The sequence below is a fragment of the Orcinus orca genome, chromosome 3, assembly GCF_937001465.1.
Source record: "Orcinus orca chromosome 3, mOrcOrc1.1, whole genome shotgun sequence".
NCBI classification, from domain to species: Eukaryota; Metazoa; Chordata; class Mammalia; order Artiodactyla; family Delphinidae; genus Orcinus; species Orcinus orca.
In genome coordinates this window covers 144,452,573-144,465,233 of record NC_064561.1, presented here as the reverse complement: position 1 = coordinate 144,465,233, position 12,661 = coordinate 144,452,573, and positions in this window count along the sequence as shown.

The following is a 12,661-nucleotide window of genomic DNA, read 5'->3' as shown; positions in this document are numbered from 1 at the left end:
CATGGGTTTGAGCCCTGGTCTGGGAAGATTCCACATGCCGCGGAGCAACTAGGCCCGTGAGCCACAACTACTGAGCCCGCGTGTCTGGAGCCTGTGCTCCGCAATGGGAGAGGCCACAACAGTGAGAGGCCCGCGTACCGCAAAAAAAAAAAAAAAAAAAAGTTCCCTTCCTTTCCTGCCTCTCTTTCTAATCCCGGTAACATGTGAGTACTGTTCCTCCCTCCCTGGGTCTTATTCCTCTTCCCAAGGAATTCTCCTAAAAAATGGTCAGCCTCCAGGATTGAGACCTCAAGCTTTCATCAAATCCTGCTTTTTCAAGAGTTCTCCCAATATAAAAGCCTCAATTACTGCAGCTATGCTAGTGCCTTCCAAATCTACATTCGCAATCATACCTCCCGTAAGAATTATTGACCTACGTTTCTCAGAAAATAATGCCACAAAAGTGTCCAAATCCCACCTTTCCCTGACAACTAGCTCCTTTTCCAACACCGCCACTTCAGTTATTTATCGGTGTAACCTCTTTACCTACCCCTAATTCATTATTCCCCTTCTCTGCTTTATTTTTCTTCAAAGAACTTATCAGCAGCTAATATGCTATATATTTTACTTGTTCATATTTTTAATTATCGGTTTCTCCCTCTCTTGAATGTAAACTCCATGAGGTCAGGGAGTTTTCAATGTCTCTTTTCACTGTATCCCAGTATGGAGAACATAGTAGGTACTCAATAAATATTTCTCAAATAAGTGAAAAGATAAATGGAGAAATGAATGAAGCCATAATTCTCCAAAACCTCTAGACTAGAAAAATTAGAATTATATTCAGTTCTGATCTCACATCTGTCCTGAATATCAGTTACGAGCCCTATGATTTGTCCTTTCAACATTTCCTCTCCACCAAGTCCAAACCTAAATGCTTCACACATGGATTTAAAACAAAAAGTCTCCAGGCTTTCTCCATTTCAATCACTTCCTTCAGATGAGGCTTTTTAAAACTCTAGTTTTCATCACTCTACAGAACATATCTCTTGTCCTTTATAAATTAAGAACAACCTCTTCGTGTAGCCTCTAAAATCCTCCATAAACTGACCCCACTTTACTGATACATTCTAATTCCCAATTGCTACTCATCACTCTTCTTTTTCTTTCCCTTAGGCTGAAATCCTGACTAACCCCCCTTAGATAATACAATGTTCATTCCTACCTCATGCCTTTACTTAAATATATTCCCACTGGCTAAAATGTCCTTCCTTCTCTCCATCTATTCAAGTGCTATATATTTTTTGAGATCTGAGTGCCAGCTATGTTCCATTAAGCTCTTTGAGACCTTCAGCAAAAACCACAGCCCACATTGATTCCTGCTTTGTCTGATCTCTGGAAACACATATTGTCTGCACCTCACAATCCATCACTCTGTTTGCCAGTGGTTTCACGGCTTCATTTTGGCTCTCCAATAAGATAGTAACACAGAGCTGAACCACTCTTATGGCCAGTCTTATATCAGTGCTGTATCCAACAGAAGCATAAGTCCAAAACCCAACATACACTTTAAAATATCTTAAATTTTTACTGAAGTGCTTCTGTTTTCATTTTTGTTTTTTGTAGTTGGCCACACCGCATGGCTTGTGGGGGACCTTAGTTCCCTGACCAGGGACTGAACCTGGGCCACGGCAGTGCAAAGTGCACGTCCTAAACACTGGACCACCAGGGAACTTGCCAAGATTTTTCACAGACAGGAAATATCATGAAGATCCTCTTTTTCCATCATCATCTCTGAGGTCTTTTATAACAGCTGCTTAGTAATCACTCTTCTCTCTCCCTCTCACTTAGATTCTCTACCCTTAAAACTCTAGCCCATACTTCTGTTTTATTTCTCTCATATTCCCTTCCTTCTCAATCTATTATTCTTCCTGAATAGCTCTCTACCCTGTCTCTTGGATATCAATTTAGACTTTTGGGGCTCCTTCCAACATTATACCCCAGACATTAACCAGAACAAAATCCCAGTCCCTGGGACTATTGAAGCAAAGAGGACTCTTCCTCCTTCAAAGGTAGAGAAAGAAGAAAAGGCTAATAGTATTTACCAGGTTAATTTTTTTGTTCTTTTTTGCCTCCCCTTAGTTAAATCTTGGTGGGTCTCTACAAAGCAGGGAATGCTACTTGTTCCCCAGAGGCATTTCTCATCAGATCCCAAACCTCTCCTACCTCTCGCCTTCTCTCATAGGGTTGGAATATTTGTCTTAACAGAAAACACTATTATGGGTGGACTGAGCCAGACAGTGGACTCTCTAGCCTGAAGTCCAGCTACAATGCCTCCAGCAATTTCCATGCTTCTGACTGCCACACCACATGTAAGAGCACATCAGATGAGTGCCCTGCCCACGTCAGCCCTTCCCTCCAGATTCTTTGTCCTCTGCTGGAGAAAGATCGTCTGGTCACCAGGTTGCTTTTCTCACAGATCCATGACACTGCTACACAAAATAGGTCATGATGTAACAGTGAAGCAGCAGCAGTGCCACAAGGGCTTGCACAGCTCAATCCCTGAAGACATCAGCAGGCAGAAAAATAGATAGCAGCAGACCAGGGGAGGCAGAAAATGGTATACACAATGTGGCAAATGGAAGGGCAGCGGTAAATGCAAAAGTTATTCTCATGAGTACATAGAGGACACCCCCAGACATTTTCTGTAATAATCAAGTGGGCTTTGGAAGAACTAAGGTCTGTCAATAGAGACAGCTTAAGTACAGAGTTAGGAATACGATGATACTATTTATGGGATTACTATTATACTCCTTAGCTTCCAATTGGGAAAACAAGGAATGCATGGAAAATGAAATAAGCCCAGCTACCTCAAAGGGCTTTTGTAAAACTTACAAGGTGTGAAAAGTGTGAACATAGGGCCTGGTACAGAGTAGGAACATAACTGATAGTTCTTCCCTATTCTTCTTTTCAACTCCACTAAGAACAGGCTCCATATTTTCCAAAAATTTATTCGTTTAAAAAATATTCATCAAACATTTATTAGGCATTGGAAATACAGTGGTGAATAGAAGTAATTATACCTTATTGGAGAGTCGAGCACAGAGCAGGTGCTTAATAAATATTTGTGCACTGACAAGACCAATCCCTAGTAGTCTCATCTCAGACAACCCTCCACTGGAACCGTCATACCCCAGAGAGCTCTAACCAGGGTCTGCTGTCACAGGAAGTAGTTAATATTAACTTTATGCTTAAGAATAACCAAAAGAGACTGTCATACCAAGTAAGTCAGACAAAGAAACACACATATCATATGATATCGCTTATATGTGGAATCTAAAATAAATGGTACAAATGAGGGACTTCCCTGGTAGTCCAGTGGTTAAGAATCTGCCTTCCAATGTAGGGGACACGGGTTCGATCCCTGGTCAGGGAACTAAGATCCCACATGCTGTGGGGCAACTAAGCCCGTGCACCACCACTACTAAGCCCGCACACCACAACTGGAGAGAAGCCCGCCCGCGTGCCACAACAAAAAGCCCACGCGCTGCAACGAAAGGTCCCACATACCACAACGAAGATCCCACGTGCCGCAACTAAGACCCGACGCAGCCAAATAAATAAATTTTTTTTAAATGGTACAAATGAAAGTGTTTACAAAACAGAAACAGAGTCACAGATGTAGAAAACAAACTTATGGTTACCAGGGGGGAAAAGGGGGGGGATAAATTGGCAGATTGGGATTGACATATACACACTACTATATATACAACAGATAACTAATTAGGACCTACTGTATAGCACAGGGAACTCTACTCAATACTCTATATTGACCTATATGGGAAAAGAATCTTAAAAAGAGTGGATATATGTATATGTATAACTGATTCACTTTGCTGTACACCTGAAACTACACCTGAAACTAACACAACATTGTAAATCAACTATACTCCAACAAAAATTAAAAAAAAAAAAAAGAATAACCAAGAGATGGAAATAAAAATAGGTCCTGGGGAAAAAGAAATGGCTGGGAAATCTAGCTTGAAAACGAATTGCTAAAATGTCTATCCCCATCAATAGGAAGAAAATCTGGCAAATTCCAGAAGGGAATATATCAATGTTTGTGTTACCAGACTATGCCAAAGTCCATCATAAGTCAAAGCAGGAAAGAGTCAAATGAAAATTTTTACTGCTGAGATTTGCAATAGCTGTGTGTGTATCATTCAAGGTATATATTTTAATTATTATAGATGATAATAAGCTTTATAAGGGGTCAGTTTACAATTGGATTCCACTTAAACAAAGGATATTGAATAAAATTTAAATAAATTTTTAAATATATCAACAAATTACTATAATAAATTATGATTTCTTAAGATCTCAAAATTTTATGATACAGATTAAATATATATTACCATATCTTCTTGGATCTCACATTCCAAGAAAACATTTTCTTAGTCAACAAACATTACTGAATGCCTGCTTACCTCTTAACATGTACCATTCTATTCTCTGGAGAGACAATAATGACTAAGACAAAATGTCATGCAATGTGGAATTTATAGACTAGTGTGGAGAAAGATAAGGAAACATAAACAATGTAACCAGTACTCTGATAGAAGGCGGACAATGAATGTACTGTAATTCTTGGGGGATGGAAGGTGATCAAAGTGTCCCCCCCAAAAAAAATGATCCTTAAATTAAGTCCTGAAAAATAAATAGGAGTATGTCTGGTGGATGTGGGTAGAGGTGAGGAATAGAAGGGAACCCCAGCCATGACAAAGAAATATGAGGGTGTGGTAGATTCTGGGATCCACAAATAGTAGCTATGTATGATTGTTCCAAGGGGTGAATCCACCATTAGACAAGGACAAAGGAAGTACTCCTCATTTACCATAATATTTCCAACAGATCCTCTGGCATACAGCAGGTGTTCAGTAACTATTTGTTAAATGAATAGGTCTCAAAGAGTAGACAGGTTCCAAATTACTAAGGGTTTTATATGTTGTGCTAAGACCTGATCCTCTGTGGGATACCCTAAAGAATTTTACAGCAAGAGAAGGATATGATTAGGTTTGAGTTTTAGAAAGTTTCCCCTAACAGCTCTCCAGAAGATGGACTGAAGGAGAGTAAGAAAGAAAGTAGAGAAACCAGGTTAGAAGTAACTGCAAGAAATGGTGCGCTGGACCACGGCATAGCCAGGAGTTGGAGAGGAGAGATCACTTGGGAGAATCATTTGGGAAACAGAACTATAGTGCCACATGACTATTTAGACAGTGGGGAGGAGGAGGGAGGGCAAAGCGGGCAGCCTCGCCTCAGAGAACTCCCAGATGCCTCACATCTACCATTAGGAGAATGCTGTTGCTGTTCAACAATACAAGAAATATGAACAAGTATCTTCTATGAAACTGTTTATTAAAAACGTATTCACATATATATACAATAAAAATCGTGGACTAGATATGAAGATACACGTTGGAAAAGTTGGTATTGTTTCATGATCTACTTATTCATTCAAAGAATATTTAATGAGCTCCTGCTCTGTGTTAGTGACTAACTATACCAGTTAGTCACTGGGGAAATAACTGCAGGGAAAAAACAATCATAGTCCCTAATCTCATTGAGTTTACAGTTTTGTGTAGGAAATAGGCTATCAATCATATTACAGAGAGACGGGGGACAAATTATGTGAGGCTTAAAAAGCCAAGTTAAAGAAGTTCTCTTTATCTTAAGAGCTATGGAGGGCCACGGAAGGGTTTTAAGAAGTGAGGGGAGGAAGGAGTACAATTTGCACTTGAAAAACATCACTCTGGCTATTGTGCAGTAGATTAGGGTACACCAGAGGGTCCACTTAGGAGGCCTTTACAGGGCCCAGGCCAGAGGCAATTGGACCTTAGATTCGCAAGAGGAAGGGTGACCAGTATGACTATTTTTGGTTATTTATAAGCAGTCAGGCTCCATCCTGATAGGTCAGTGCCTTGTGCCATATTAGTTATTAAATATTTTGAATATAAACCCTGCTATGGAGGTGATGGTGGAGATGGAAAGAGATGGATGGATTCAAGAAGTTTCCGCGACGTGGAAATGATACCCTTTCAGCATGCCAGCAGGCTTTATTTTACCGCTGGTCACCAGCTTCCTCTGGCCGTTGACCCTCCAGAGGTAGGAGATATTGAGAGTACAGGAAGGAGAAAGAGCCCCTATTTGGCAGCAATAAAAAACCACACAGGGAAGTCCCCATCCCCTTTTTTATCTCTATTCCCTTGGCCATCTCCATCTCCAGGGACAGCACCACTTAGCCTTTTGGTTCATAAATAAGGAAAAGTGGGCATTAGAAAGTATCGTTCCCAGACTAGTTCTAGTTTATCATGAAACAAATTGTCAGATGCTTATTTCCCCGCACAGAAAGGTCAAACACTTGTTCAGTGATGCACTTAACACGTGTTGCTCTCTGGCCAACATAACCAGATGAAAGCTACCTATCCTGTGCGGATCCTCTGCTTCTCCTTCACTCTGACTTGTGTTCCTTATGCTATTCACGGTAGCCAAAGCAAGCAGAGTGAATGAAACTCACCAATTTGTTGCTTATGGCAACTCAGCTCAGATAAAAGGCTCAGTTGATAGGGGAATAATTAAACCCTTTGTTCTAAGTGAGCTTGTATGATTATCTCTAGATTTTTAATTCTCCGTGCCACCTTTGTCCTCAGGTGCCACACATAATCCCATGTTGGCTAGAAGCAGGACTTGGCAAGCAAGAAAACTGTGAAATATAACTAAAGCAAAAATCAATAACCAGTCAATAAATTTTTATTGAGCAGCTGCTTTTTGGAAATCATTGTGCCTTCTATAGAGGGTACATGGGGCTGCGCCTTCAAGAAGCATACAATCTTGCTAACAACAACAACAAAAAAAACCCAGCTACTAAGCAGTATGTGATCTGCATCAAATGAAGCACAAACAATAAGTCTTTGAGTGTCCTGAGGAGAAGTAGTGTTTGGGACAGTGGCTAGAAACACAGGGACAGAACTGTCAGTGCTGGGCAAGATGATGTAAAAGGGAAATTCAAGCACAGTCCAAGAATGGATGAATAGAGTCTAGCAGAGCAAAAAGTGGGATGGCGGGGGGTGCTTTTTGGCTTTTGGACAGTTTTAGGAATTTGAAGAGGAGGTTGGATATTTTGTTTCTTTGGTTGGTTGGTTGGTTGATTGGCTTTCAGATATACTTATTTCAGCTTTACTGGGATGTTTGGGGGAGAAGTAAGAAGTAGAAAGGAAAGGCCTGTACTGTCTACTCTGGTAGAAAACTTAAGCATTTTAAGAAATATTTTTCTTATTTATTTTTGCTTTTGTTGCTTGTGCTTTTGGTGTCATATCCAAAACATCATTGCTAAAACCAAAGTTAAGGAGCTTTTATACTATGATTTCTTTTAGTTAGGAGTTCTACAATTTCAGGTCTTATGTTTAAGTTTTTGATACATTTTGAGTTAATTTTTGCAAGGGGTGTGAGACAGAAGTGAAATTTCATTCTTCTGCATGTGATTATCTGGTTTTTCAATACCATGTATTAAAGAGACTATCCTTACCCCGCTGAGTATTCTTGGCTCTCTTGTCAGATATTAATTGACTGTATATGCATTGGTTTATTTCAACAAATGGGACTACATCAAACTAAACAGCTTCTGGATGGACCTAGAGAGTATTAGGCTTAGTGAAATAAGTCAGACAGAGAAAGACAAATACTCTGTTATCATTTATATGTGGAACCTAAAAAATAAAACGAACGTATATAACAAAACAGAAACAGTCTCACAGATACAGAAAACAAGCTACTTGTTATCAGTGGGGTGAGGGAAAGGGGGAAGAGCAAGATAAGGCTAGAGGATTAACAGATACAAACTACTATGTATAAAACAAATAAGCATCAAGGATATATTGTACAGCACAGGGAAAGATAGCCATTGTTTTGTAATAACTTTAAATGGAGTATAATCTACAAAAATATTGAATCACTATGTTGTACACCTGAAACTAATACTATAAATCAACTATATTTCAATTTAAAAAAACTAAACAGCTTCTGCTTAGCAAAAGAAACAATCAATAAAATGAAAAGACAGCCTACAGAAGGGGAGAAAAACAGAAATTAACAGCAATGGGAAAGCATACTAGGAGGCTGGAGAATTGTGTTGGCACCAGAGCCAGGACACAACAAAAACCCAGAATATGGTGGGGGCTCCATGGCCCCACTGGACAGGTCCTGTTGGGACTCCAAGGCTTTAACTCAACAGGAGGAAACCATGTGCCCTCCAGTCAAGGACCTCTGGGGATGGCTTGTGCTTAATTAAAGAGAGAACATCTTGAACACTCAGGCAAAGACAACCAGGGGCCTGGTCCTAAGAGAAACCTCTGCCTGTGAGTGGGCAAATGATAGCTTCCTCCTGCTCATGAGTCCCTTTATTCTTGCTTCATGTGGTTAAAGGCTATATATCCTAATCTCCTGCTTCTCTTGGAACCCCAAACCCAAGAAAATCTACACAAACACAAAGGAAGAAAAAGCACTGTACTACAGTAGAATGGAAAGTTTTCATACAAAAATAATATGCATAGACAACAAGGACCTACTTATATAACACAGGGAACTATATTCAATATCTTATAATAACCTATAATGGAAAAAATCTGAAAACGAATACATATATAAATATATATATATAACTGAATCATTTTGCTATATACCTGAAATACGATAAATCAACTATACTTCAATAAAAAAATAGTAATGTATAAATAATAATAGCTACCATGAATTGAACGCTTATTGTTATAGGTGCTGTGCTTGGCATATTTCTAATTAAATTTTCAGAACTCTACGAGAAAATTATTGTTTTCAGAGCTACCAATAAGTAGCTAAGAGAGGATTCCAATACTAGCCTTGAGTCTGAAACCCATTCTCTTCCTACTGAACCCTAATATTTCTGTTCAGGAAAGCTACTTAAGTACTTAGTATGACTTGATATAGAAAATAACGGGAAGAAGAGATAAGGATAGACCAAAATGACCCTGGGGAAAAGCACAAGGCAAGTCTAGATGAAGCAAAAACACAGAAAAGGTGAGACTACAAGGTTAACTGGCAGTTTTTGAGTACCCACAATAAAGAGAATAGGATGTATAGGTGAACATGTGAATGGACTGATGGGCTTTAGGAAGATAAGAAAGAGTAGAAACATAGTCAAGGGAGATACTAACACAAAGAGAAGTTGGTGAGTGTCCCAGGGCTGGGTTCCAACATGACAGGCATACTTGGCTTGACAAACCGGAAAGTGCCTGAAAGAAGAAAGCCTGGATGGAGATGAAAGGAAAGAAACAGGCACACCCACCTGCTGGAAAATAGAAATGGACCTACAGCAACAGCAGCTGATACCCTGCATTTTCAAACAGGCTGAGCTCTAACACAAAGGAGTGACAGATTGTCAGCAACTGTTTTCAAAAGAAAGACTGTGATCACAAGACCCAGGATGTATCTGGATCTGCACCACATGTCACTGGGGCCAGCACAAATGAAAAGCCTCTACCCCGAGGGGCTCAGTTAAGTTGAGGAAGTTTATCTCTGAGAATTCTTTGTATTTCAGGCTTTCTTGTGGGCTAGTCCTACCTTTGCCAAAAGAAGGTTTTCATGTCTCCCATTTTCCTGATGAGGGAGATTAGTCATAGAGCCACTGACAATGGCAATACTAACTCTTCTGGGGACTGGCCTTGGACAGAATCATGAAGAGCCCAAAGCTCAGCTTTGGTGTCTCCCATTTGCCCCATCTCTGCTCTCTCCTTCATCTTGGCATATTCTTTCCTTCTCCTCAGATGCCTACCCTGTACTCTAAAGAGTTTTGCTCTCAGAGGGCTTTCAACTTATTTCATTGATTCTAGAACTTCACTAGGTATAAGATTCACCGGGCTCATCCATCTTCCCACCCAGTAATTCTGACCAAACTGGTCTGGAGTGGGACCCCTAAATCAGTGTTTTTAACAGACCCTCCAGGTGATTCTGAAGCAGATGGTCCACCAATGGAGAAATACTGCATTATGGTGTTTATTGGTAATTAAAGTATTCATTGATAATGGCTTAGGTTTTAACAAAGAACTCCCGACTAGAAGTATTTAGAGCTAAAGATATGTATCTCCAATGGTGGAATGCTGGCAAGACAACGGATATTTGAAATGCAGAAGATCATCTTTGGTGCTCTCTCATTCAACATCATTCACCTTATAAACAGGGCTCAAGTCAAACCCTGTAAGAGATAACTATTCCCCTACACATAAGGTAGGGATCCTTGGAGCTTCCCTCTCATGACCGATACATACTTGCCTTGATCGCCAGGATAAATTCACAGAACATCTGAACATTTCCAAGCTACCCACAGAGAAACATAATTATACAGAAAATGGAATATATTAAGTTTAAATTTAAAGATGTTGCCTTTTTCCTCAAAGTCACAGTCAAAATCAAACGTGAAAACCAGTCACCACAAAGTAAATGACCACACCTCTATTCTTCATAGGGTTAATTATTCTGCCCACACCTTTTAATTTTGATTTTTTCAATTTTATTTTGGGTTACAACATCTTTTTTATGCATTTATAACTACCTTGAAAACACAGGCCTTACTAACATGAGCTGATAATCAAAAAGAAAGAAAAATAATAAATGCATATTCTATAGGTCACATTTGACCTTTACTCTTTCCATTCTAAACTGCCATTTCCATCAATGCTTTCGAGAAATGTGAGAAACAATATGGAATTTCATACAACCCTTAACCCTAAGACACTTCTCTATTGGAACCCTCCAGTCCTAAATTTCAATAAGCTCCATTAGAGGGCAGTTTTACAGGTTCCTGCAGGGTTAGATTTAATCTGCCAGAACTATTTCTAATTGACTAGTTACCCCTTTATAAACATTTCCCAGAGTTGGGAGTAAAGAGACCATAGCAGGGAAGGGGTCATAATTCCAAAGGAAGCATTTTCAGGCCTACCAGTCATTGATATAAGTACCATGTTCCAAATTTGAAAATTCTGGTTATTATCCAAAAATCTCTAAAGATCAAATATGTGACATATGTATCACATTCTCCTCTGAAGCAGAATGCCCTTTTTTTAAAAAGTCAATACTTTATAAAGCCAATCATGAATCATTTAATTGAACACAATTAATACAAAGGAAAGCTGACGGTTATCATTTTAAAATAATTTCTCAATAGAGTTCATTTCAAATAAATAAACTTGATATTCTAAGACCTACTCTTTACTTTTTAGAAAAGCTGTAAACATTAATAAAACATACTCCTAGAACATTATTCTTTACAAATTCAGGGACTTACGGTTCTGCTTAGGGGAGCTGGTAGGAAGAGCAAAGACTCTGGGACATTTCTGTTCCCCCTTTTTACAGACTCCAGGGAGTCTGAATGAGTGCAAGTCTTAAAAGATGCTAAGATTCTCTAATAGTGTATTCATTTGAGAAAGGAAACACTGTGTCAACAGAAAATCAAGAAATCTTTAATATCTCTTTGAATTGAATCAGGGTTCATTCACTCATTCAACAAATATTTGTTCATTACTTCCTATGTGCCAGAATGATGTAAAAGAATCCACAATGCATTAATCAAACAAAATTGACTCCATCCTCACCTTAAACTGGTTGAGAAAGAGTTTGGGACTGTGATCAAACTAATTCTGAAACTAAACGTTCATAGGTTAAAAAACATTGTACTTTTAAAATGTTTTGTCCTCTTGGAAGTAAAATGAAATTCTATAACATGACTTTGGTTAGACACTGAAAGTTTAAACCACGACCCCACACTTTTTATACCCAAGCTTTTTACTCCAAGGCAAAACCATTCATCTATCCTTGGAGATGTTATAAAAATGAACTGTGACAGGGATTCTAATATATTTGAAAGGAACTATAACGTATTATACAATTATTTCTCCCAATTCTCAGGGCCGAGCTCAAACTTCATCTCATTGTTGAAATCTTACACAAATTTCACTAAACTCTTACAAATAACCTTTACCCTTGGGAGCTCTAAAGCATTTACCACATGCTCCCTTAGATCATGATCCAGGTGTGCAGTTGTGCATTTGTTTACCTTTTACTGAGTACCTAATATGTTTGAAGCAATGCAGTGCAGTGGTTGAGAGTGAGGACTCTGACCCAGATTTCCAGAGCTGACTCCCTTTTCTGTGTGACCCTAGTCTTAGTTTTCTCATCTTTAAAAATAAATGATAGAAAAAAATATATAAATAAAATAATAATAAAATAAATGATAGGGACTTCCCTGGTGGTCCAGTGGCTGAGACTCCATGCTCCCAATGCAGGGGGCCCAGGTTTGATCCCTGGTCAGGGAACTAGATCCTGCGTGCCGCAACTAAGACCCAACGCAGCTAAATAAATAAATAAATATTTATTTATTTTTAAAATAAATAAATAATAATAGTCCTACCACATGGAATTATTGTGATGAGTAAGAACACTACTATGAACTGTCACAGCAAGTAGGAGCCTAGTGGTAATATGGTATACTGGATGGATTCTAGAACAAACAAAAAAAATTAGGTAGAAACTAAGGAAATTCAAACAAAGTATAGACTTTTGTTAATAATAAGGTTTAATATAGATTCCTTAATTATGCAAA